This window comes from Hyperolius riggenbachi, chromosome 2, assembly GCF_040937935.1.
Source record: "Hyperolius riggenbachi isolate aHypRig1 chromosome 2, aHypRig1.pri, whole genome shotgun sequence".
In the NCBI taxonomy this organism is placed as follows: domain Eukaryota; kingdom Metazoa; phylum Chordata; class Amphibia; order Anura; family Hyperoliidae; genus Hyperolius; species Hyperolius riggenbachi.
The window spans coordinates 279,744,844-279,769,262 of NC_090647.1; the positions used below are offsets into that span (position 1 = coordinate 279,744,844).

A 24,419-nucleotide genomic window follows, 5' to 3' on the forward strand; every position below is an offset into this window, starting at 1 on the left:
ATTCTTTTTTTTTTCCCCTAACCTTAATATACAGCTTATTGCAGTGTAGGAATGCCTATGAACACAACTAAATAACCTATGTAATTTTCTCTATGCTCTTACAGGACAGAGCCAGCTACACAGGTTCAGCAATATTTTAAGTTTGAAAATGCTACATAATATCAGTTTAGCAATAAATATATTGTAGGTGTTGGGTCTCTGAGTTAATCTGTTTCCCAAGCAAAAAATCTAAACCTAAAAGTGCTTAATGCTGAGAAAAATACATTGTTTTAATATCCTTAAAGAGTCTAGTGCCAAATAATAGCTAACTTAAACGGATAGAGTACAGTATTGTGGAAGTGTTATAGGGGTACAGCTCAAGAAAATGGCCATCCTAATCTCACCAATAACATATGTAGTATTACTGTTATGGAGTGGATGAATTACAGTAAATACAAATATGAATGCTGAGAAATTGCTTAAAAAAATAGGATATATATATATATATATATATATATATATATATATATATATATATATATATATATATATATATATATATATATCGCTTTTAGTACCACTGTTTTTTAAAGGATTTAGAACTGTAATCAATGCTTTTAGTATGCTGCTACAGTGCATGCTTCTATAGCACATGCATACTTTTCTTTTAGGCATAATACACTGTGTGCTGCAATGCCTTGACTAGGTTACGATAAAAATCTATAATCTTAAAATATCAGATTTTTTTTTCTTACAATTGTGAAGCAAGAAGATAAATGATGTACCCACTGATCTACCAACTTCAGCCAGTGGAAACAAGATTTTAGTTTTTATGCTATTGCTAGGAATGAAAGGGTTAAAGCTAAGAAAAAATAAAAAATAAAGTTAGAGTCACAGCTATGGTAATGTAACATGCCTTGTCCACATCATGCAATTTCCTGTCAGATAGCTGGGTCAAATCGATTATTTCCGACAGATCTGATCAGATTTTCGATTGTTTCCCTAACAGATTCTTGTCCGATCACTTCTATACAAAATTGATCAGAAAGACAATTGGACATAACGCATTCGACCTGTTTATCAGAAGGGAAATTGCATGGCGTGTACCAGGCATAAGTGAGTTTGAGTTTGTGTTTGGGCTATGTAGTGTTTATGTGGGTAGAGATTGTGGTGAATACAGCGTTAAGGTTAGAGTAAGGCATAGGTAGGTCTAGGTGGTAATAGGCCAGGTTTTTGGGGGCTAGGTTAAGAGTAGTTTACCAGAGATTATTTAGGGACTTAACGTGTACCTGAGTTCACATGTGACATGAGGAGATAAAAATAGGTACATTTAGTACTAGCCCTACTAAGAAATTGTAAGAAGTCCCTTTCTGTTTTTCTGGAAATCCAGTTTTAAAAAGTGATGTCTAGCTATGCAAATGAGCGTGTCAAACAGCTTATCAGTCCTGTTTCCTGATAAGTAAATAGAAGCAAAGGGGACTCTATCAGGCAGAGAAAAGGCAGCTGATAACATCTTAGAGCTGGAAGGTTCAAGGGTCATTACGTCTCATTGTCTCAGCAAAGCAGCTTTAACATGACTGCATTCTAAACTAAAAATAAACATGAGACCCGTTAACTTTTAATTTTGCCAATAGTAAAACACATAAAATGAACTATCACAATTTTATTTTCACATCAGGTTTGCTCGAAGGTTACTTTCCCTCCAGCGGATCTGACCAGGTTTTCTTAAAAACTGCCTCCAATTATACCAGAGAGTAACCAAGCAGCTTGGGATGACCCAAACCACTAGGAATGTATAGGGGGTTAAAAGAGACCGAAAAGCCTTCCTACTAACAAGCAATGCTTGGTACCAGCATACTCTTTTCTCATTGATTTATGCTACCTACACAACAACCACACAGTTTAGGGCTGGTGCACACAAACTTAGTTTTGCTGCAACAGACTGATGCTTCTGTATACAAGTGTTCACATAAGTCTGTTGTGGTACTGTCTGCTGTGTAAAGCACCACTGCAAATGTTTCCGGACAGCAGATGTACTGCCATTCACGGGATGACTAGCACACATCCACACCTGTACATCAACACAGAGGAGAGCCAGAGTCTGACTGACCCATATTTCAGCAAATACACAAATACCTAATCCAGCCCTTGTACATGAACATTGAGTTCTTCTTGTTGAACATCCATTGATAAAAGTAGCTTCATTTTGTGGTTCCACACTGAAAATATGTATATAAAAAAGTGGTCTTCTATTATGTGGCAAAAGTTTTCAACCTTTGCCTGGGTCATACTGGACCATAGAGAGAGCTGATGAAAGGTTAGTAAGTCAGCAGTTGTGTGAGCGCAGTCACGTGCATGCAACTGCAGTGAAAACGGTTTTAATCTTACAATTAAATTACCTCTTGATACATACATACATACATACATACATACATACATACATATATATTAAAACCCCCGATATTCAGACTTCAGTAAAACAGATGTCTCAAGCAACCATAAAAATTGCTGGCTGTGCAGGATGCATAAATCTACTTTTACACTTCTTCATACATTAATAAACCTCTGTTACATTAAGTCTGTTCTTTAATTACAGTGTTTCAACATTAATACAGAGTTTATGGTAAGTATGCAGTGCAGGATGTAGTATGGTTTGTAGCTAGGCATATTTTAACACCGACTCTCAAGCAACAAGAAACTATACTTACCTGGCATCAGCCAATCCCTGTTGGTGCTGGATAATGGGGGGGGGTGGGGGGGGGGGGGGGGTTACTGTACTTAGAATTTGTCGTTATTTAATAAATTTAGGAAGTGAATGCCATTAAATGTTATCTTTCAACCTACTTTACCTGCTACCTTTCTAGAACTCATCAGGCGTCTTGGTGGCCACTCGACCACCTGGTTCGATTCAATCCAGGCGACTTACGAACACCCGACTTACGAACGACCCACCGATACGAATGGCATGGATTCTGTGTTTCCATGGGACAAAGCCAAGAAGTCCAATTTTTTTCAAATTTTTAAAAATTCAAAGAAAAAATGGCTTTTTTGTATAAGCAGGTACAGAGAGCAGATGTGACAAAGAGGTGACACAGAAAGGGCACCGGGGAGCACAGAGGAGGTACAGAGGACAGAGCTGGCACAGTGTTCCAACTTAAGAACAGATTCAGGCTAAGAACGAACCTACAGTCCCTATCTCGTTTGTTAACCGGGGACTACCTGTATAATCGAATTGGATGAAAATCGGTGCTGCCAAGTACATGCCCGACCGACAAAGTGACCAATTTCTGGATGAAAATTGGCCACATTGACGATTGCGCATGCTGCAAGATGTTGGGCTGAAGTTGGTTGATCGGATGTGCATCGGTACAGCGGCCGATTTTGGAATGAGCGAGGTAACCCCTGCCGCAATGTATAAATGTGCCCCCCCCCCCAGTGTGAAATCTTCAGGGAATCTGCTGAGCCTGCCACATTCCCACCGCCGCTGCCCCCCAATGTATAAATGTGCCCCCCCCCCCAGTGTGTGCATTTATACATTACCTGTCCTGTTGCAGCCTTTAACGGTGTCCGTCCATCTCTCCGGGTTCTAACAGTCACATACACACTGGCGGCACGTAGCATCTGATGTCAGACCCTATGCGCCACCAGCGTGTATGCGGCTGTTAAAACCCAGAGAGATGGACGGACACCGTTGAAGGCTGCCACAGGACAGGTAATGTATAAATGTACACTCACTGGGGTGGGGGCACAATTATACATTTGTGGGGCAGCGGCGGTGCGAATGTGGCAGGCTCAGCAGATTCCCTGAAGATTTCATGCTGAAATCGGACGGGAATCGGCCTGCAGTATACGGGAAGCTTTGACAAAGAAACAAATCCATCTCTAATCAAATTCGATTAGAGATAAATTTGTCTTTCTGATTAATCTGCCCATAATCTTCAGGTGTATGGCTACCTTTACTGGAAACCAAAGCAGCCTCTAGATTGTGAGCTCACAAGGGCAGGGTCCTTCAACTAGCATTTCTTGCCTCTGTGGAACACTTTCAAATGGACTGTATTTAATATCATGATTTAACTAAGCAGTTATGTGCTAATAACTGCTTAGTTTTGTGCTCTAATGCAGTTTTGTGCTCGAGTTGCTGCAGAATACATCTGTACCACATGCACAAGGTTTGTATTCATTGTACCTTCTACAGTCCGTATTTCACTCTGTATTTAACTCTGTACAACGCCATGGAAGATAATGCTGTGATATAAATAAATCAAATATATATTTCCTTGGAATCTTTTTTCCACTTGTCATTTTGTGATATAGCAAATTTTGTTAGTGGATAGAGACTTAAAAAATAAATATAATGTTTTTAGGATATTGTTAACGTTCATGCATGAAACAATCTTCTGACATGTAGCATGTGACACTAATTGATTATAATTTCAATTTATTTTTTCAGAAATTTTATTGAAATAATTGATTGGAACAGCCAGAAAATCTTGATTGCTCGGGGGGTGGGGAAGGAGTGAAAAGCTATGTGCAGAGTGTGGAAAGATTAGATCCCATCCCTGATCAGATTCAGGGAGAGGGATCCATCCATTTGCTGCCTCTACCTTATTTTTGCATGGCAGATCAAGTATTGGGGTCAGCTCTTGAGTACAACTGAAGTGAGAGGTATGTGGAGGCTGAATATATATATATATATATATATATATATATATATATATATATATATATATATATATATATATTTCCCTTAAGTTGCCTGGCAGCCCTGCTGCTCTATTTGGCTGCAGTAGTGTCTGAATCACACACCAGAAACAAGCATGCAACTAATCTTGTAAGATTTGACAAAAATGTCAGAATCACCTGGTATGCTGCATGCTTTTTCGAGGGGGGGGGGGGGGGGGTTGGGGGTGGTCTATGGCTAAAAGTGTTACAGGCAGAGCGTCAGCAGGATAATCAGGCAACTGCTTAAAATGAAATAAATATGGCAGCCTCCATATACCGGTACCTCTCACTGCAGTTTTTTTTAAAGGATACCAGCATTATTTTTCACTACTGATATCTGCAGAAATAGCATGCTGCACTGAAAACTAGAGGATTCTCTAGTGTTATTTTAGTCAAACTACCTCATGTGATGGAGAACATTCTTCACAAGACTGGGGAATTCCAAACTATCTTTATGAAAGCCAGCCAGTGATAGGAGGATGTAGGAAGACCTCAGTTTAGAACAGAGATGGTCAGTGAGCTACTAATCATTTCAAATGAAGGTTCTTTTTAATTGAATGTAAATTAATGCAGCTAGAAAAATGGACCAATCAAATTCATCAGCTACTGCGTTTGATTGGCCCAGCGACAAGTTACATACATTTGCATAAAGGATTAGTTATGCACCAGCTCAAAAGCTCAAAAGTTATGCACCAGCTCAAAACCACTTTAAGGGGCTTAGTGGTTTTACCCACATAGGCTAGGCCACAGGGGCACTTCAACATGTAGATGACAAAAGTAGAATTACAATCAAAATGTTCTGTAATATGAAAAACTGTCCCCTTAGAAGGATGTCTAAACACGTCACCCCTGATGATAAAACTGCAGAGGTGACAGTTCAGACATGGGTATGTACCTTTCTTACCCTCTCTGGGCTTGCCCATGGGGGGGCCTACTAAGCCCCTTAAAGTGCGTTTATCAGCACATAAATCGACAATTAGGACTAGGGACACTTCACATGTGGTGGCAAGACACTTTGTTGAGGCAGGACACGGTGTATCACAACTTAAAGTACAAGTTATAGATGGAGTACCTTTTGGGTGGGGGGCAGGAAGGGATAGGGAGAAAGAACTTTCTAGACGAGAAGCCTTCTGGATTAGCAAATTGGGGGTACTGGGAATTGGGGGTCTCAATTTAGACTATGATTTGTCGTTCTCTGTGGGTTGAGTGTTTAATTGTTCTTGTGGGGGGCTTATTGTGGTTTTTAATTTTTTTAGGTATAAGTGCAGCACTGGAGTCACTTTAATCTTGAACCAAGGTCAATTGGGCTACCTTTTTAATGTGACCTTTTTCTAATAAATGACATTTTTAATATACATTTTTATTTTATTTTTCTATTGCCTTCAGTCACTGTTGTTGCCAGCTACACATCAGCGTATACTTTGATATGGTATGTTGCGGGGGGACAGATGTGCCTCTGCGGCCTGCCATTCTTTGGATTTAAGTTACCGTATTCGGGGAGATCACTGAGGTCTAATAGGACGCATCTATTTCTATATCAACTTGGGAGGTGAGTGAGTGTTGATTGGCTGCGGGGTATGCCGCTTATGCCACGCTCACGCAATGTTTACAACCGCCGGTGGGCGGGCGGGCCCTCCCATTGACTTAGTACGCATGGCTTTGCGGATATATTTCCGCATACCTCATGAAGGGGCGTCAAAGGACATCTAGCGTATGATTGGTCGGCGGCTCAGTTGAGGCGGCGGGCTGTTCTCCTCTGTAGGACGTGTGGCAGAGGGGCGGGTTACTCTGTGACACTGCCTGCTGATTGGTTGTTTTGATTTAACAGGTTTATTAGCCTGTTACGTACGATGTATCTGGCAACAACGGAGATATGAATACAGGTACTATTAGCGCCATTGATCTTTGTGTGTGCGCTATGTATTAGATGTAAGTACACTGTTTAATGATATATTTATTGTCAAAGGGGGAGGTTTTTTCCTCTTTCACTCAGTTCCCCATCAGGTCCACTTCTGACATGGCGTTTTCTGATTGGAGGGTTCTGGTGCTGCACTTTGATTGGTCTCTAGATACTATATAAGTTTGTATGATGTGTGATGATTTAATGCAGTGTTTTGACAACTTGATAAAGAGCAAGTTTGCTCGAAACAGCGGTCTGTCGTTGTATCCTCTGCTCTGTCTGATGTGACCAATAAAAGAAGCTATAAATATATCGGTGGTGCAAGACTTGTTCTCTGCTTTCATAAGCACTGTATCGCGATCGCTCCTGAATCGCGCCAAAATACTGCAGGGAACACTGCCGCTAATCGCAAAAGACCCGCGATTGGCGGAAATCGCGGAATTGAGATCACTGCCATAGGTTAATATTCATATTAATATATTTAATATATAAGGAATCACCCACTAATCGCCCAAGTGAGAAGAGGCCCTAAGGCATCTGTACAAATAAAACACTGTGAACTACTGAGGGACCCCTTTAGACTAGAAGGTGCAATTAAAAGATTAACTTCAATGATACATAAACACTTCCCTTTGTGGTTCTGAAGCCATTTGTGTGAAACGGCAAGACATTTTGTTCCTGATCCAATTACCTTTTTTCATAGAAGAACATTTTTCACCATTTTAAAAATTTTTTTTTCAGTACTTTGTAATTAAAAAAGTACCAAAAAGTAGGTGCAAAAGTACTGTCAAATTTATACTAAGTATTTTCTTGATTGCTGGTGGCTTAAAAGGCATTTTATTTATAAGATGTAAAAATTCCACCTAGGAGAAAAAGTGAATTTAATTGGGATTTTCCACTTTTAAGAAGAACAAATTAACTGCCCCATGCAAACCCTGCTACCGTACCTCTATACAATATGGAAATATGACCTGCCCAATCACCCTCCAGCAAAGTAAGGGCTCTTTTCCATGGGCAGCTGAAGTGGTGAATTCACTGCCTGTCAGCAGCTCCGATTAACCAGACAGGCGCTTCCTAACTTCCACGGCGTTGCATCTGAGCACAGCGGTTCAAATCCTCAGATGCGTCATGAGACTTTTTTTCCCCCCGCTGGGTAACACCGATATGTGTCAAACATGACATGCACGGTGTTGCTAAAAGCTGCCATTCAGCTGCATGTAACTGCGTGTATGTTTAGGTGGCAAACTACAATGCTGCCAGAGGCTAGAGCTATGCACAAGTGGCCACATGTATTAATCTCACCTCTGTGAGGGATGCACTGACTCCTGCAACAAACTCACCAGATATAAACAAGCAGGCACACTGTATTGCTTGAAAGTGGCTGAGGGGGTAACATTTACAGTACACAGAGATGCTATGAGGGCATGGGACACATTGTTCTTCCCACTGAAAAGTGGAACATCAATTTGAAAACAGATTTTTTTTTTTAATGTCTTTTACTTTTGTTGTGTGATATTGCAGTACACATGGTACACAGCTGCATACCTGAAAGGTGAAAAATGTCACTTTGAAGTAACTGAGGCATGATAAATGCCTTTTAAATGTGCACTTTTATAATTATATTCCTAAATACAACAATTTAGATAAATCATAAAAAACAAGATCGCACATGTTTTGTATAGTACAGAAAAAGTACAAGAAAAGCATAATCATATACAATGCAGTACCAGGATTATGGTTTGTGTGTGTACATGTAAATTTTAAACACAGACACAAGGACTTTCCATAATGTAGTGAAACATTTTCCCTCATTTAACATTTGAAAGAAGACACAGGCTACTATGCTATTTATGTTAAAATGTGAACTTTGGAACAGTTTTTTTTTCCAGGCAGTGATCTCACCAGTACCAACGGTTAGTATTTTAATGACTTGTCATTTCCTGTTCTGATAAAGATTCTCATGTTTTTTTAACCAACCATTTCCTTGAAGCTGCACCAATAGCAGGATGCCATTAGGGATGACTCAGAATGGACCTCAGAATTCAATAGCCTGACTCACCCAGCTAGGCTGAAATGCCCCAGGTGCTTCTGCCTTTCACAGAGCATACATATACACACCACATACTTTCTCTATAGACTGTCAAACATTACAGGACAAACGTTTACCAGCAATTAAATCTTCATTACTAGCCTAGATGGAGTAAGAAAGCGTTGAAGATTTCTAAACTTTCAGTGCAATATCCACCTTAAAGGAGAACTGTAGACAGAGGTATATATAGAGGCTGCCATATTGGTTTCCTTTTAAGCAATACCAGTTGCCTGGCTGTCCTGCTGATCCTCTTCCTCTAATACATTTTGCCCTAGACCCTGAACAAGCATGCAGCAGATGAGGAGGAGTTTCTGACATTTTTGTCAGATCTGACAAGATTAGCTGCATGCTGGCAGGTAACTGGTATCGCTTAAAGAGGATCTGTAACGTCAAAACGTCCCCTGGGGGGTACTCACCTCGGGTGGGGGATGCCTTCGGATCCTAATGAGGCTTCCCACGCCGTCCTCCGTCCCTCAGGGGTCTTGCTGCAGCCCTCCGTGCAAGATGACGTCAATATTTACCTTCCCGGCTCCTGCGCAGGCGCTCTGACGGCTGTCGGCTCCGAAGTAGGCGGAAATACCCGATCGCTGTCGGGCCTGCTCTACTGCGCAGGCGCAAGTTTCCGGCACCTGCGCAGTAGAGCGGACCCGACTGAGATCGGTTATTTCCGTCTACTTCGGAGCCAAAAGCCGCCACAGTGCCCCCGCTGGAGCCAGCAAAGGTAAATATTGAATTTACAGTCGGGTCTGTCGCCGGCTGTTCGGAGGGCTGCAACGAGACCCCCGTGGGACAGAGGACGGCGTGGGAAGCCTCATTAGGATCTGGAGGCTTCCCCCACCCGAGGTGAGTACCCCCCAGGGGAGGTTTTTGATGTTACAGAGTCTCTTTAAAACGAAATCAATATGGCAGCCTCTATATACCTCTCACTACAGTTCTCCTTTAAGGAAAAGCTTTATTACTTATTGCAGTGAAAAAACAAATTTCTTGCAGTTTAGAAGTCATCTGAAATGCAAGTCGGAATCTACTGCTGGCTATACAACATTCATTTACTAAGCAAGTACATACCAGTGATTGATTCAAACAAAACTTTGCCCGAATGCTCAGTGTTAAAATGCTATTAAAATAGGCACCCAATTTGGATATTTCAGAAATCCACTGAAACCAGCCAGTCTGTAAGATGTGTCCTACTCAGTGAGTTTTGAGTGAACACAAGTTGAAAATAAACTGATGTGATAAACAATTGTATATATCCTCCTGCTCCTAAACTATGAACCTTTTTTATATCTCATGGTTTTATGTTTAAGCATTTACAAAGTAGATTTAATAGGTTATTGCTTCTGCTAAATAGCAGCCTATTACGTACCCCAGAGCTCAAATACATGAGCTAATCGGGGTGACTCACGAAAGCACGAGTTAAAAAGGAGTGTGCATAACCTAGTAAACAACGTGTGTTACTAAGGAGCTAACGCTACGCAGCGCAGCCTTGCGTAGCATGCCAGTGTTTGTTTGTTTTTTTTAAACTCTGAAAAAAAACCCATTGACTTTTTTTTTTTTTTTTTTTTAGTTATTCCCTGCAGTAAGAAGTTATTCTCTGCATGAATACGTTTTATGGCTGTAATTCCTTATTAGTGAGGATTACACTATAATCCGACAGAAACTGACACTTGCATGCCCAAAAGGTTAATTCTTTCAGGCATGAAAATAAAAAAAGAAACAGTCTAGTTATTGACATTTTTGGCACTGTACATAACACAAGTTTATCTTATGTCACCTCGGGTACACTTTAAGATGATCGTTCCAATGGCAACCGAACAAGATTTTCTGTTTGGTTTGATAAGACATTGACCTATTTCATCCTGGATAGTAGCAGGAAGTGATTGTTCAATCTCTAGATAATCAAATTGATTGTTCTGATTCACCAGAGACAAAGTGGTGCCTTTAATACAAGATTGAACTAAGAAGAACAGTGGCTAGTATCTTCATTTCCTTTGAAAGTGTAACTGTCGGGCATAAAATCATATTTTTATGTGGTAAACAAGTAATAAGGATGCTAACCAGGCAATCCAAAATTTAAAAATCACCCTTACTTTTCTTACCCATAAAACATTCTCCAGTTTCCCTGGCTCTTATTTGGTACATCTGCCACACAAAGGAAGTTACAGGGCATGCTGGGTTTTCTTTTTTTTTTCTTCTTTACTTTCCCCTCAGACATAACTAATTCAGCCCGATTGGCTGAAGCCTCTTTCCCTCCTGTTTCCCCCTCCCACACCTCTGTTCCTCTCTGATTGGCCAATATTTCTCATGCTGAGACAATGCACTTTCTCCTGCAGAGCTGGGTGGGAGTGCAATGATACACAGACAGAGTAAGGGAGGAAATTATGGTAGAATTTGCTTCAAGATAGATTCAAAATCCTAAAAAGGATATTCTCTTTGGCCTAGTGCACACCAGAGCGGTTCAGCAGCGTTTTTCGATCCGCTTGCGGATGTGGAAACGCTCGGGTAATGTATTTCAATGGGCTGGTGCACACCAGAGCGGGAGGCGTTTTGCAGAAACGCATACTCCAGGGCTGCTGCAGATTTTGGATTGCGGCGGCGTTTCTGCCTCCAATCTAAAGTATATGAAAACCGCAAACTGCTCTGAAAAACGGCAGTTCAGAGCGGTTTTGCAGGCGTTTTTGTTACAGAAGCTGTTCAGTAACAGCTTTACTGTAACAATATATGAAATCTACTACACCAAAAACGCTTCCCAAAACCGCAAAATCCTGGTTCCAGCACTGTCCCAGGGAAGTGTGAGCGGTTTTTTGGTGACTTCCAAAACCGCAAAATGCTAGGTGAAACACTACAGAAAAATAAGAAAAAGTGTTTCAAAATCTGCTGGCGGGTTTTGGTGTGCACCAGGCCTTTTTGTATACTATAGAAAAAGTTATGTAAGTAGCGGAAATATATATATATATATATATATATATATATATATATACATACACACACACACACACACACACACACACGCACGCACGCACGCACACACGGCTGGTTTTGTACTTTCCAGTGCCCTAGGCCTGCTGTCACCAAGTCCCCCCCCCCCAACAATATTTTGTCCAACACTCTGACTAGCGATCATTGGTTTGAATGGGCTCACTTCAATTGTGCTGTTCTGCCCACCATTCAACAAATAATTCCTGTAATTTGCGCTCCTGCCCGAATGTGCACAGCAGCCAATAGTGTTCTGGGCATGCATACTTTAGAAATGACGCTGATGTATGACCGGTACTTGTCAAGAATGCACAACACTGTACCGGCCATGAGCAGAAGCGAGAAATTACAAGGAGTACGAGTGGCCAGAGCATGCGCTGCTTCTTTGTCCTCTGTGCGACTGGCTGCAGTCGGAGCCACAAACAGGTGACAGGGCAGTGCAATGGAGAGAAGCCCATCCAAAACAAAGAACAGGTAAGTAGCAAACATCCTGTCAAGACCCACTTTGGATGTTCTGTTGTAATTAGAGTGGACCTGAACTCAGAACTTCCTCTCTGTTCTAAAAGATACGCAACAACATAACCTTTGAATAAAAACATTTCTTTGTTACAGCTGATACAAATCCTGCAATAAATCTGCAGTGTGTCCACTTCCTCCTGTGCTTTCAAATGAGCTTAGATGTTATGGCAGTCAGGTGAAACAGTGTAGAGATAAATTACAACTTGTGATTAGACACAGAGGAGGGGTAATTAGACAGGCTCTCTAAATACATACATGGTACATTTCTCTGTTTTCCTTCTGTCCTGTGCAAGAGTTCAGCTCCACTTTAAAGACATCTGAATGACATTTATTTATATTTGCTGAAAAATCTATGCATCTCTTTTGAATGATGAATGTACATATATGGTGGTGTGCTCTAACATATTGACAGTATACAAGAACAAAGTCTGAAGAAGGTTTATTAGCAGAAAGCTTACTCTCTTTCTTTTAAGCCAATAAATGGTATCATCTTGATTCAAATCTCTCTGCTTTCGCTGATGGCTAAGAGGGTACAATGCTCTACTGCTACAGGAAAGCAGAAGGATGCCAAACCAAACACACTAGCATAGAGGTAGTAAAAGCTCAGGTGGCCTTTAAAGTGACAGTTTAGCAATGAATGGGAAGCAAACAGCATTTTTATTCCTGCAGTTCTCATAGATGGTAGGAGCTGAAGGACAGAAAATGAGCCATGAAAGAGTTAGCTGAAGCAGACAAGAGATCACTGCTAGCTATGAAAAAAAAGTGAAACAAATTAGGGTTACATAAAGTAATTAACAACTGCTGGGGTCAGTGCCAAAGCTGTAAAAGAGGTGAAGAAACTAGCAGAGCTCACTGAAGTTTGTGAATGCCTGCATTAAAACTCAGCGGAACTTCATTCTATCTGCTTTGTAATGTGAATCTCTGGTATTTCTCATATCATCTGTATGTCCATCATACAGAGGAATGGAGTATCAAGTGACAGTTATGATTGATCCTGATTGTTATAACACACCAGGAAATGTGAGAGAGAGAAGCAGGGATTGGGGAACTCTGGAATTTAGCTATTAGTGCAGAGCAGGGCGCTGGCTGGCTGCGCTGCGGGGCCAGAAGAGATGATTTACTTTGACATATGACCTCTTCTCTCTCCAAGGCATGCCGCCCTTCTTATCTGATTTTATCGCCCTAGGCTGTGGCCTTACCGGCCTTCCCAGAAATCCGGCTATATAGATTTTTCTTCCTGAGATATTATGGCTGACAGCTCCTCTTTAATAAACTGTCAAGAAACATTTTCTGCATCTGAAAGAATTTTTTTCTGCATTAAATATGGCACTCTTGAAATTGTATTTTTTAAAAATATAATCACAGGAAATCGAGACTCTTCCCAGAATTCACTTTTCCTCGAAAAGTCCACTCAGAAAAAGTCTGGCAAAACATTAGTGTTGATTTACTTAGCTAGACGTAAATTTCAATTAGAGACACATTCACGTAAAAATAATTTAAAAAATTAGGGCACTCTTGATTGCTTTTCCTGATTGATATGTTTAAGCAGCATCAAACAGAAAAGTCCATTCTTTTATTGATTGAGCACCAAACAGGAGTCTGCATAGCTATGTTACTACATTAAGTGGTACAATACAGGTAGGGTTTTCTGCTGAAATCTGTTCAACATCGATTGGTGCAAGGTGGTATACCATTTATATTCCCTACTGATGGTTGGTCGGGGGAAGATCAGTTGGTTATTTGATTGGCTAAATGTTGCACAGTGTATACCTCGGCTTAAGGTTGGAGAACAATAAACACAGTGCAGAAGACAGGTGATCCAGCAGACCTTGACATTTTCTTAAACGGTCTTTCAGGAGGGTAAGGTTTGTAACCCCCGCTTGGGTCATTCTTGAGAAAAACAAGCGTTGCTAAAAGGTTAGTGAATTAGTGGTTGAGTGACTCAAGTATGTGTATGCACCCAAAGTGCAATTTCTTTTTAAACTCCAGGATTTCCTGACTTTATTAAATTAAAGGGAATTTGAAGTGAGAAAGATATGGAGGCTGAACTATTTATTCAGTTTTAAATAATACCAGTTGCCTGGCAGTCCTGCTGATCATCTGCCTTTAATATGGTACAGACTAACCACAGCAAACTCTTGGAGAACCAGAACTCATTGGAGTGTGTGAGTGGCTACAATGATCCTAAAAGCCCCCTTACTAAAATACTAAGGAAAACAAAAGTTTGCTTTCTTAAAACAGAAAGAATTTGCGATAATTCAGGTTGGAGTGAGCTTGAGATGTCTCCCAGTGCATCACTGCTGAATATATGCAAATTAACCATTTTAAGGGCAACAATGGTTAATTTGCATATATTCAGCAGGGATGCACCGGGAGACATCTCAAGCTCACTCCAACCTGAATTATCGCAAATTCTTTATGTTTTAAGAAAGCAAACTTTTGTTTTCCTTAGGATTTTAGTAAGGGGTCTTTTAGGACCATTGTAGCCCCTCACACACGCCAATGAGTTCTGGTTCACCATGAGCTTGCTGGTTAGTCTGTACCTCTCGGTGTTACAAGCCCTACTCCATACAGCCACATTTGTCCATGCCATGCACTGATGAGGATCAAACAATCTAAAACAGTCTGTATGTATGTTGGATTATTATGGCTCTGTACAAATTAACAAGCTGACACATCATTAAATTCCAGCGGTTCTGGAGGTGTGTTTAGCTTCTAAGGGCAACAATGGTCAATTTGCATATATTCAGCAGTGATGCACTGGGAGACATCTCAAGGTCACTCCAACCTGAATTATCGCAAATTCTTTCTGTTTACAGAAAGCAAACTTTAGTTTGCCTTTAATATGTTTAGCTACACACCCCGAACAAGCATGGAAGTCAGTTGTTTCTGAGAAAAATCTGACAAGATTAGCTGTATGCGTGTTTCAGCTTGTGATTCAGACACTACTAGCACCACAATGATAATAACAATAGCATTTCTATAGCACTTTTCTCCCATAGGACTCATCAGGACTGTCAGGCAACTGGTTTATTTAAAAGGAAATACACATGGCAGCCTTCATATACCTGTGGCTTCAGGTAGTCTTCAGGTAGTCCACTTGAGGACCGCAGTGTTAAACCCCTTAAACACCAAGCCATTTTTTAACAAATTGGTCACTGCAGCTTTAAGGCCTTGGTGCAGGGCCGTCCAGCTCAGCACACTAGTGACCCCCCCCCTTTTCTCCCCACCAACAGAGCTCTCTGTTGATGGGGTCTGATCGCCCCCCCAGATGTTTTTACAAATATGTTATTTTTTTAGTAAAGGTTACTATTTTTTTACTTCCCCCCCAGCCAATCAGCATGATCGGTTGTCATAGGCATCAGCCTATTACAGCGGATCACTTCCGCAGCTACAGAGGGGACAGCCGTGTCACACGGCTGTCCCCAGTACAGCGCTGCCTTAGATCGCAGCGCTGTACGGGTTAATTAGACTGTGGTTTTGCCGTCTAACAGTCTCCTAGCGGTGATCGCCGCTAGGAGACTGAAGGCGGAGCTCCGCCATCAGAGCGGGGATGCGTGATCCCCTGCAAACTACGTCCCAAGGACCTTATGCCAATCTGCGCTAGGCGGTCCTGGGGCTGCCGCCGCATCCACGCCACTTGGCATGGAGCGGTCATAAAGTAGTTAATATGGCACTGTGGCGAAACATTGCAAAATTTTAAATATGTGCGAACAGACAAATAAGAAGTAAATTTTTTCCAGAGTAAAATGAGCCATAAATTACTTTTCTCCTATGTTGCTGTCACCTACAGTAGGTAGAAGGCTTTTATTCTTCATAAAGTTATTCCCTAAAAAGGATTTAAACAATGATGCTGGCCAGTTTCCCTGCTCGCTACACAGTTTTTTGGCACTTGGACAGAGCAACTGCCATTCACTAAGTGCTTTTGAAAATAAATAAACCCCTGAGAATCCCCAATGAAGAGATGGACTAGTCCAAACCCTGACGGTTCTGTCAGATTTCTACTACCTACTGTAAGTGACAGCAACATAGGAGAAAAGTAATATATGGCTCATTTTACTATGGAAAAAACGTACATATTTGTATATGTATTCACATATGTTAAATTTTAAAATTTTTCGCCACAGTGCCCCTTTAAGGAGCAATTCTTGCTGTGGGTGTATAGGCATAACTGCCAGCAACTGCCACTATATTCCGATATTAACTAAGCTCTGGGCTTGTACAGGATTTCTCAGTAATTTGCTGTTGTATTATCTCCTGCTGCGGGTAACAATACATAGGCATGCAGTGCAGTTACTGGCACATGGAATTATGGGGTGGCCAGGAGGGACAACATTTGGTGAGAAGGAATGGTGAAGAATCAGCACAACAGACACATTGCCACTCATGTGTGCATGGCAGATCTTATCCAGGTGAGTTGCCAAGCACGAGCATCAATTTTTGCCAGGTAATACTGCAATTTTAATTTAATTTTTACCCAGGCCAGCATATACTCAAAGTACAGTGTAAAAGTTGACCATCGGGAAACAAGAACAAAAAAGCATTTCATTAAAATATGACGGTTTGCTCTAGGATTATTTATAATAACTGAATGCAGAGCTTTCTGACATTACTGAACTACCAGGAAACCATCCACAGTATTAGTTAAATTAGGGGAAACCCGAATAGTTATTGAGAAAGGGGAAATGGTTAAAAAAGAGTGAGTTCACTGACGTACAGAGGAGTAGTCAATGATTGCCTATTTTACAATGGAAGATGCATTTCTACTGAAATTCTTGCAGAAACAAACATTAAATTGATGCAAGGCTCATGCCCTTATTTATGTAATACACAATATTGACAGTGTTTTCATGATCTTAGTCACAGGTGTCAAACTCCAGGCCCGCTGGATGAATGTAGCCCTCCTTGTCTGTCATGTAGACGCAGTGTTCCCCAACCTTGTCCTCAAGGCCCAACAGTACATGTTTTGTAGAAATGCACAGAGGTAGTTAATCAGCTCTGCTGAGACACTAATTACCCCAGCTGTGCATGTTGGTGGTTTCCTGCAAAACATGTACTGTTGGTGGGCCTTGAGGACAGGGTTGGGGAACAATGATGTAAAGCATCACATTGGAGTGGTTATATAGTTATCTGCTCCAGCAATACATCCGGTCTCTTCGGTTGTTCCCAGCAGCTGCATGGCCTGTGCATCCATATCTCTTGCTTCCGATCACATGACAACATTTGGTGCCAAAGGTATGCAGCATAGAAGATCAGATGAGAGTCAGAGCAGTACTGGAGAAGGTAAATATTACACTGCTCCACTTTAGTACTCTGCAGGAGGAGGGGGGGGGGGGGGGGGAGGGGGGTGCCACATGGTTTATAGTTATGCCACTTACTTTGAGACTGTTCAATAAATGTTAAATCTTAATAAACAATTTGGCCTGTGACTTGAACTGTGTTTTAGATAACAACGAGTACATCTCTTGATGTTTTGGCACATGTTTTAGTAGGATGATGGATAAATAAAAATAGGGCTACTGAAAGCCAACTTCATGGTCACCTCTCAACACTATGGGGTTGAGTCACAAAGCTTAATTATTTTTCACCTTAAAGGGCCCCTCAAGTCAAACAAAAAAAAATGAGTTTTACTCACCTAGGGCTTCCAATAGTCCCCTGCAGCTGTCTGGTGCCCTCGCCGTCTCCCTCCGATCCTCCTGGCTCCGCCGGCAGCCACTTCCTGTTTCGGTGACAGGAGCTGACAGGCTGGGGATGCGAGTGATTCTTCGCGTTCCCAGACACCTTAGCACCCTCTATGCTGCTATATGGTATATGATATATGCTATAGCAGCATAGATGGCGCTATTGTGGCCAGGAACGCGAATAATCACTCGCGTCCCCAGCCTGTCAGCTCCTGTCACCGAAACAGGAAGTGGCTGCCGGCGGGGCCAGGAGGATCGGAGGGAGACGGCGAGGGCACCGGACAGCTGCAGGGGGCTATTGGAAGCCCCAGGTGAGTAAAACTAATTTTTTTTTTACTTAAGTGTCCCTTTAACTGTAAGGAGAGCTAATGCATGAGATAATCAAATAAGGAGAGGGAATTCATGAGATAAGTCAAATAAGGAGGGATAAACCCAGGGGCGCCTCTGGCCATTTTGTCACTCCAGGCAAGAAAACCTGTGGCGCCCCCCCCCGCCCTCTCCATGAAAATACTCGCAATGTGTCAGCTTTTCACCAGAAAATAATCGTATTACAGTAGTGGTTCAGTGCAATACTACGAGCCGCCGATCTACCGCCACTATACCATTGTGTCCAATTGTAAAAATGTACTGCTTGTTGTACTTTTGGTACATTTTTGCCATGGATTGATTGAAATTCTGATCGATGTGGTGGTTGATAATCGCCATATTCGATCATTTTGAAAGAATCTGTCTGTAAAAATGAATGCATGTATTGACAGCTATAGGCTAGGGTTACTGATAACAATATTGGGTGATTCAATTGTAAGGGTAAGATTGGGGGACCAAAGTAGAGAGTAACAAGGAACATTTATAATTACTTTTCTCCTTGCGGACTCAGTGCTGACTCGCTCAGTAGACAGTAGCAGTGTTAGGGAGTCTTGCCCAAGGTCTCCTACTGAATAGGTGCTGGCTTACTGAGTAGAAAGAAGCAGAGATTTGAACCCAGGTTGCCTGTGCCAGAGGCAGAGCCCTTAACAATTACACTATCCAGAGAGGGGAGGAAAAGACAGCCATCACTAGGGGAAGGGGGGAAACAAAGGTGAATGAGGGAGAGAGGAGGAGTGGAGAGAGACTGAGAATAGCCTGATATGGAGCAGAGAGCTTATCTGTATTGCAGCCACATAACACAGAGGCGACTTGCCTGTATTGTGACTCCTGTCCTGCCAATCTCTCACACAAGCTGCAGCAGCCCACATAGAGTCTAGGGATTGTCGAAAACTTTTCAACCTGTGTAATACCTTATCTAGCTGACCACATGCAGTCTTTACAATGATGAGAAAGCAGAAAGTTTTCTTTCTAAGGACACTGTAGGAGGCAAGCCTCTCTTCTGCATCATGCTGTGTACATTTCCCAGCTTGCCATCAAATTGTACATTTATTTCCTTCAACCAGCCTAGTGCTTCACATTGCCTTATACACTGTACCAGCAGCCTGGGGGAAAATCTCCCTCTTTCCTCCTGGCTAGTCCGTTCTGGAATGCACACAAAGACACCACCATCCTCTTCTTTTCAAGTCATAAGGAGGGGCAGGCGGGGCACGAGTCACACAGACACACTCTAGATCCCGAGATAACATTATCATTAGGGAATGCCATACAAAGTGTTGTAGACAAAAGGTTTGTAGATTTCTTATTTGAGGCTGAGCAGCATAGGCTTTCATTAGAACTTTTTATCTCCATCCCTAAGTTTTCAGTCTCTAAGGACAGGAAAAATAAACTTTTTTTTCCCCTCAAAGCGCCCTGCCATAAATCTGGTGCTCTAGGCAATTAGCTTATCAGCTGGTCTCTAGAGGCGCCTCTGGATAAACCATGAGTTAGTGAAATAGAGATAAATTATGAGTGTTAAGCTACCAGGGAGCAAGAAAATACAGTGAATAGTTGCGACAGTACTTTTCACCTACATACAGTATTTTTGTTATTTCAAGTGGAAAGTGCTGGAAAGTTATTTTAAACAGAAGATTAAAATGATCTCCTAGGAGAAAACTTTAGAGAAAAGTGGAAATTGCATATGGACCAAAGTGTTCTTTTCTACATTCTTGCCTCCCTTTTTTCTACCCACACCAAAATTTCTACGGTGGAAATCCAAAAGTAATAGTGTATAACTAGTGCATACTTCCAGACATATTTGCTTCTGCTAATAAAAGTGATGTGCACTTTTCAAGTTGTGTTGTGAATACACAAGAATGGCATGAAATGAAGGCTGCTCCGTGCATGCCATGTTCTGCTACTTTATCATGTGACACAAATATGGAAAATCTTACTTTGTGAAAGGAAAAAATTCAAAGGTAGTCTACTGGTAAAGTTGTAAATAACTTTTTTCCCTATGTAGATGATCATCCCTTGTGCAACCTGAAAAGCTTTAAATAGTGCAAATAATGAAGTAAAGTTATAATCGAAAGATTGAGCATGAATGCGAGAACAGACCATAAAAACAAGCGTATATTCAAACACATCTGAAGGTGTAATGCTAGGTACACACGATACAACTTTCTGGCAGACTTACCTGACAGATCGATTTTTTCCAACATGTCCGATCTGAATTTCGATCAATTTTCCATTCACCCCTATGGAAATCGATCGGAAAATCAAAATTCAGATCGGACATGTTGGAAAAAAAATTGATCTGGCAGGCAAATCTGCCAGAAAATTGTAACTTGTGTGTTATGCTAGGTACACAAGTTACAATTTCCACCATTCATTGCAAGCCAGAGTTCACCATAGATACACAAAGAGCCAAAGCTTTTGAAATGTCAGATTTACACCACCAGTTTTCTGTTGCTTTTTGAGGATATTGTCCTGTATGGGGCAAGGTATAAATGGCTCCCTGCCCCTTATATGAGTTGTGCATGTTTTGCTGCATGCCGCACTGGTCATTGAAGTCAATGACTTGCTTGAGAATTGCAGATTTTTTTGTGTTCCTCCTTGTTCCGTTCTCGTGTTTACACGCACAAATTTGATTGGCCTTACCGCCTCCATGTAGTATGAGGGCTTTACCATGTCCATGTAGTATGATGGCTTACCTACTGTTTTTTTATAGTATTTGAAATCGGTTGACCCTCATACTATGTGAAAGTGGTAAGATCATTGGCCCATCAAAACTGGATGTGTGTACCAGTCTTCCACAATTAACCTTTAATTTCCATCATACTATACTAGCATTTGCTGACAACGATAAATGAAAACTGGGTAAGTGCAATGTGAAGCAGACAGTGACATTTCTATACCTGTCGGCTTGTTAAGGGCAACTTCCTACTTCATTCCAGCTTTTCTTGCTTATTCTTTAACTAAATCATCTTATGTTATCACTCACATATTACCCTTTACTACAGAAACAAAAATTATTCAGCTTCTGGCCGGCAGAGAATTACTGTCATTCTAATATGAGCAGCATTGACATGGAATAAGCTGGAAAGATAAAATGTGCTGTGGATTTTAGCTAAAATTATTTATGTGCATGTAAAAAATGTTTCCATCATTTCAAACACCTGGACACATGCAGCTCTGTATCAGATCGACTTGGCAATAATGTGGTGTGTAACAATTATGCAAGCACTTTACTGGTACTGGACCGCTAGGTGGGTTCAGACAACCTGTTGGATTACGGTGCCTATTCACGCATCAGTTTCTTCAAAATGCGGCTGATCAATCATGCGCTGATCAGATTGTGATCAATTCCTACCCAACACACAGCACACAGTTTCAATAGATGTACTTCAGAAGATAAGCAGATTCGTACTGTGCTTGCGCATGCAAAATAAGGATGCATCCATCTTTGGAAGCGAGTGCCTCCAAAGCCTCCCGAGAACTCTTTAAAGGCACCAATTGTGAACGTGGGACAGCGGTGGAACTACAATAAAGAGAATAAAGTGACTGGGAAGGCTCTATGGGATCCAGAGCCTTCTTTCTTCTTAAAGCCTAATCTAGACGGAGAGCCGCCGGATCGCCTCTTCCGCATCCCCGCTTGTGCGTCGGATTCGACACCTGATCGTCCCCGCTTATCTTCCGCTCGGTTCCCCGCTAGTGTCCGCTCGCGGGGAATCAAGCGGCGGCGAGATCAGACCTGTCGGTTCTTATCAATCGAGCCGCATCAGCGGCTCGATTGATAAGTAACATTGCTCCGTGTGTACCTAGCTTAAAGGAGAACTGTAGTGAGAGGTATATAGAGGCTGCCATATTTATTTCCATTTAAACAATACCAGTTGCCTGGCTATTCAGCTAATCATCTGCCTCTAATACTTTCAGCCATAGACCCTGAACAAGCATGCAGGAGATCAGGTGTTTGACAATTTTGACAGATATGACAAGATTAGCTGCATGCTTGTTTCTGGTGCGATTCAGACACTTCTTTAGCCAAATAGAGCAGCAGGGCTGCCCGGCAACTGGTATTGCTTAGAAGGAATTAAAGATGGCAGCCTCCATATACCTCTCACTACAGTTCTCCTTTAACCACTTGCCGACCACCCACAGCCGATGGGCGGGGGCAAAATGGACGGCGAAAGGACCGCAATACGCAAATCGGGGGCGGGTGCTTTAGGCATGCGCAGGGAGCGATCGCGTCACTGGTGACGCGCGCTGCCCCGGCAACTGGCTCCGCCCACCCGTGACGACAACCCGCCGGCCGTTTGGAAGCGCCGGCGGGTTGTTAACCCGACGATCGCCGCATGCAAAGCGTATAATACGCTTTGAAATGTATACAAAGGGTATTATACAGGCTGCCTCCTGCCCTGGTGGTCCCAGTGTTCGAGGGACCACCAGGGCAGGCTGCAGTCACCCTAGTCTGCACCCAAACACACTGATCTGCCCCCCCTAGCCACCTGATGGCCCACAGCACCCCCTCAGACCCCCCCCCCCCTGCCCACCCCCCAGACCACTGTTTGCACCTAATCACCCATCAATCACTCCCTGTCACTATCTGTCAACGTTATTTTTTGTAATGTCCTAAACTGCCCCCTGGGGGCTCCTGATCACCCCCCCTCCTCAGATTCTCCCCAGACCCCCCCCCCCCCTGTGTACTGTATGCATCTATCCCCCCTGTAATAACCCACTGATCACCTGTCAATCACCCCCTGTAACCACCTGTCACTGCCACACATCAATCAGCCCCTAACCTGCCCCTTGCGGGCATCTGATCACCCACCCACACCATCAGATCACCCGCAGACCCGCCGTCAGATCACCTCCCAAGTGCATTGTTTACATCTGTTCTCTCCTCTAAACACCCACTAATTACCCATCAATCACCCCCTATCACCACCTGTCACTGTTACCCATCAGATCAGACCCTAATCTGCCCCTTGCGGGCACCCAATCACCCGCCCACACGCTCAGATTGCCTTCAGACCCCCCCTTATCAATTCACCAGTGCATTATTTACATCTGTTCTTCCCTGTAATCACCTATTGATCACCTATCAATCACCCCCTGTCACTGCTACCTATCATACCCATCAGATCAGACCCTCATCTGCCCCTTGCGGGTACCCAATCACCCGCCCACACCCTCAAATAGCCCTCAGACCCACCCTGATCACCTCCCCAGTGCATTGCTTGCATCTATTCCCTATTCTAATCACACCCTGAGACACCTATCAATCACCTCCTGTCACCACCTACCCATCAGATCAGGCCCTAATTTGCCCCGTGTGGGCTCCTGATCACTCGGCCGAACCCTCAGACCCCCCTCCCGATCACCTCCCCAGTGCATGGATTGCATCTATTCCCCCCTCTAATCACACTCAGACACCTATCAATCACCTTCTGTCACCACCTGTCACCCCCTAGCACACCTACCCATCAGATCAGGCCCTAATCTGCCCCCTGCGGGCTTCTGATCACCCGGCCAAACCCTCACCCGCCCCACCGCAGCGACAGATTTTTTTTTTTCTGATCACTGCTGGTTTCTACGACTTAATTGTGGCCGAGACCAACCTTATGCCACACAATACACAACCGCCAATCCAAGAAGCTACCATGCCCAGCCTTTTCGGTGGAAACCACTTTAAGTTTCCGAACGTAACATTTTTTGGGGCCTTCTCCTTAACATGGGTCTAGTCAAAAAGAATGTATTGCGGTCTTATTGGTCTACGTACCCAATACATCACATGCCCATGTTCTCTGATGCCATGTCCAGGTCACGATTTGAGAACATCCTGCACTTCAGTGCCAATACAACCTGTCATTTAAGAGGCCACCCTGCTTATGACCGGTTCCACAAAATTCGGACCCTCATAGACCACCTGTCATCAAAATTTGCAGATGCTCATACCCCCTGAACAGTCATTTTGAGGCATTTGGTTTCCAGACTACTCCTCACGGTTTTGGGCCCCTAAAATGCCAGGGCAGTATAGGAACCCCACAAGTGACCCCATTTTAGAAAGAAGACACCCCAAGGTATTTTGTTAGGTGTATGATGAGTTCATAGAAGATTTTATTGTTGTCGCAAATTAGTGTAAAATGACACTTCATGAAAAAAAACAAAAATCAATTTCCGCTAACTTGTGACAAAAAAATAAAATCTTCTA

General features: G+C 42.5%; 1 protein-coding gene and 1 long non-coding RNA gene across 6 annotated transcripts in view; one reads left to right on the top strand and one right to left on the bottom strand.

Moving 5' to 3' along the window:
• The window catches only part of VMP1 (vacuole membrane protein 1), a 229,023-nt gene that overhangs the window by 8,084 nt on the left and 196,520 nt on the right, over positions 1-24,419 (bottom strand). The window lies entirely within an intron of this gene.
• Positions 16,371-24,419, top strand: part of LOC137546382 (uncharacterized) — a 30,568-nt gene continuing 22,519 nt past the window's right edge. The window contains exon 1 of the long non-coding RNA XR_011026251.1: positions 16,371-16,594. This is a non-coding gene — a long non-coding RNA (uncharacterized lncRNA). The remainder of the gene's footprint in view (positions 16,595-24,419) is intronic.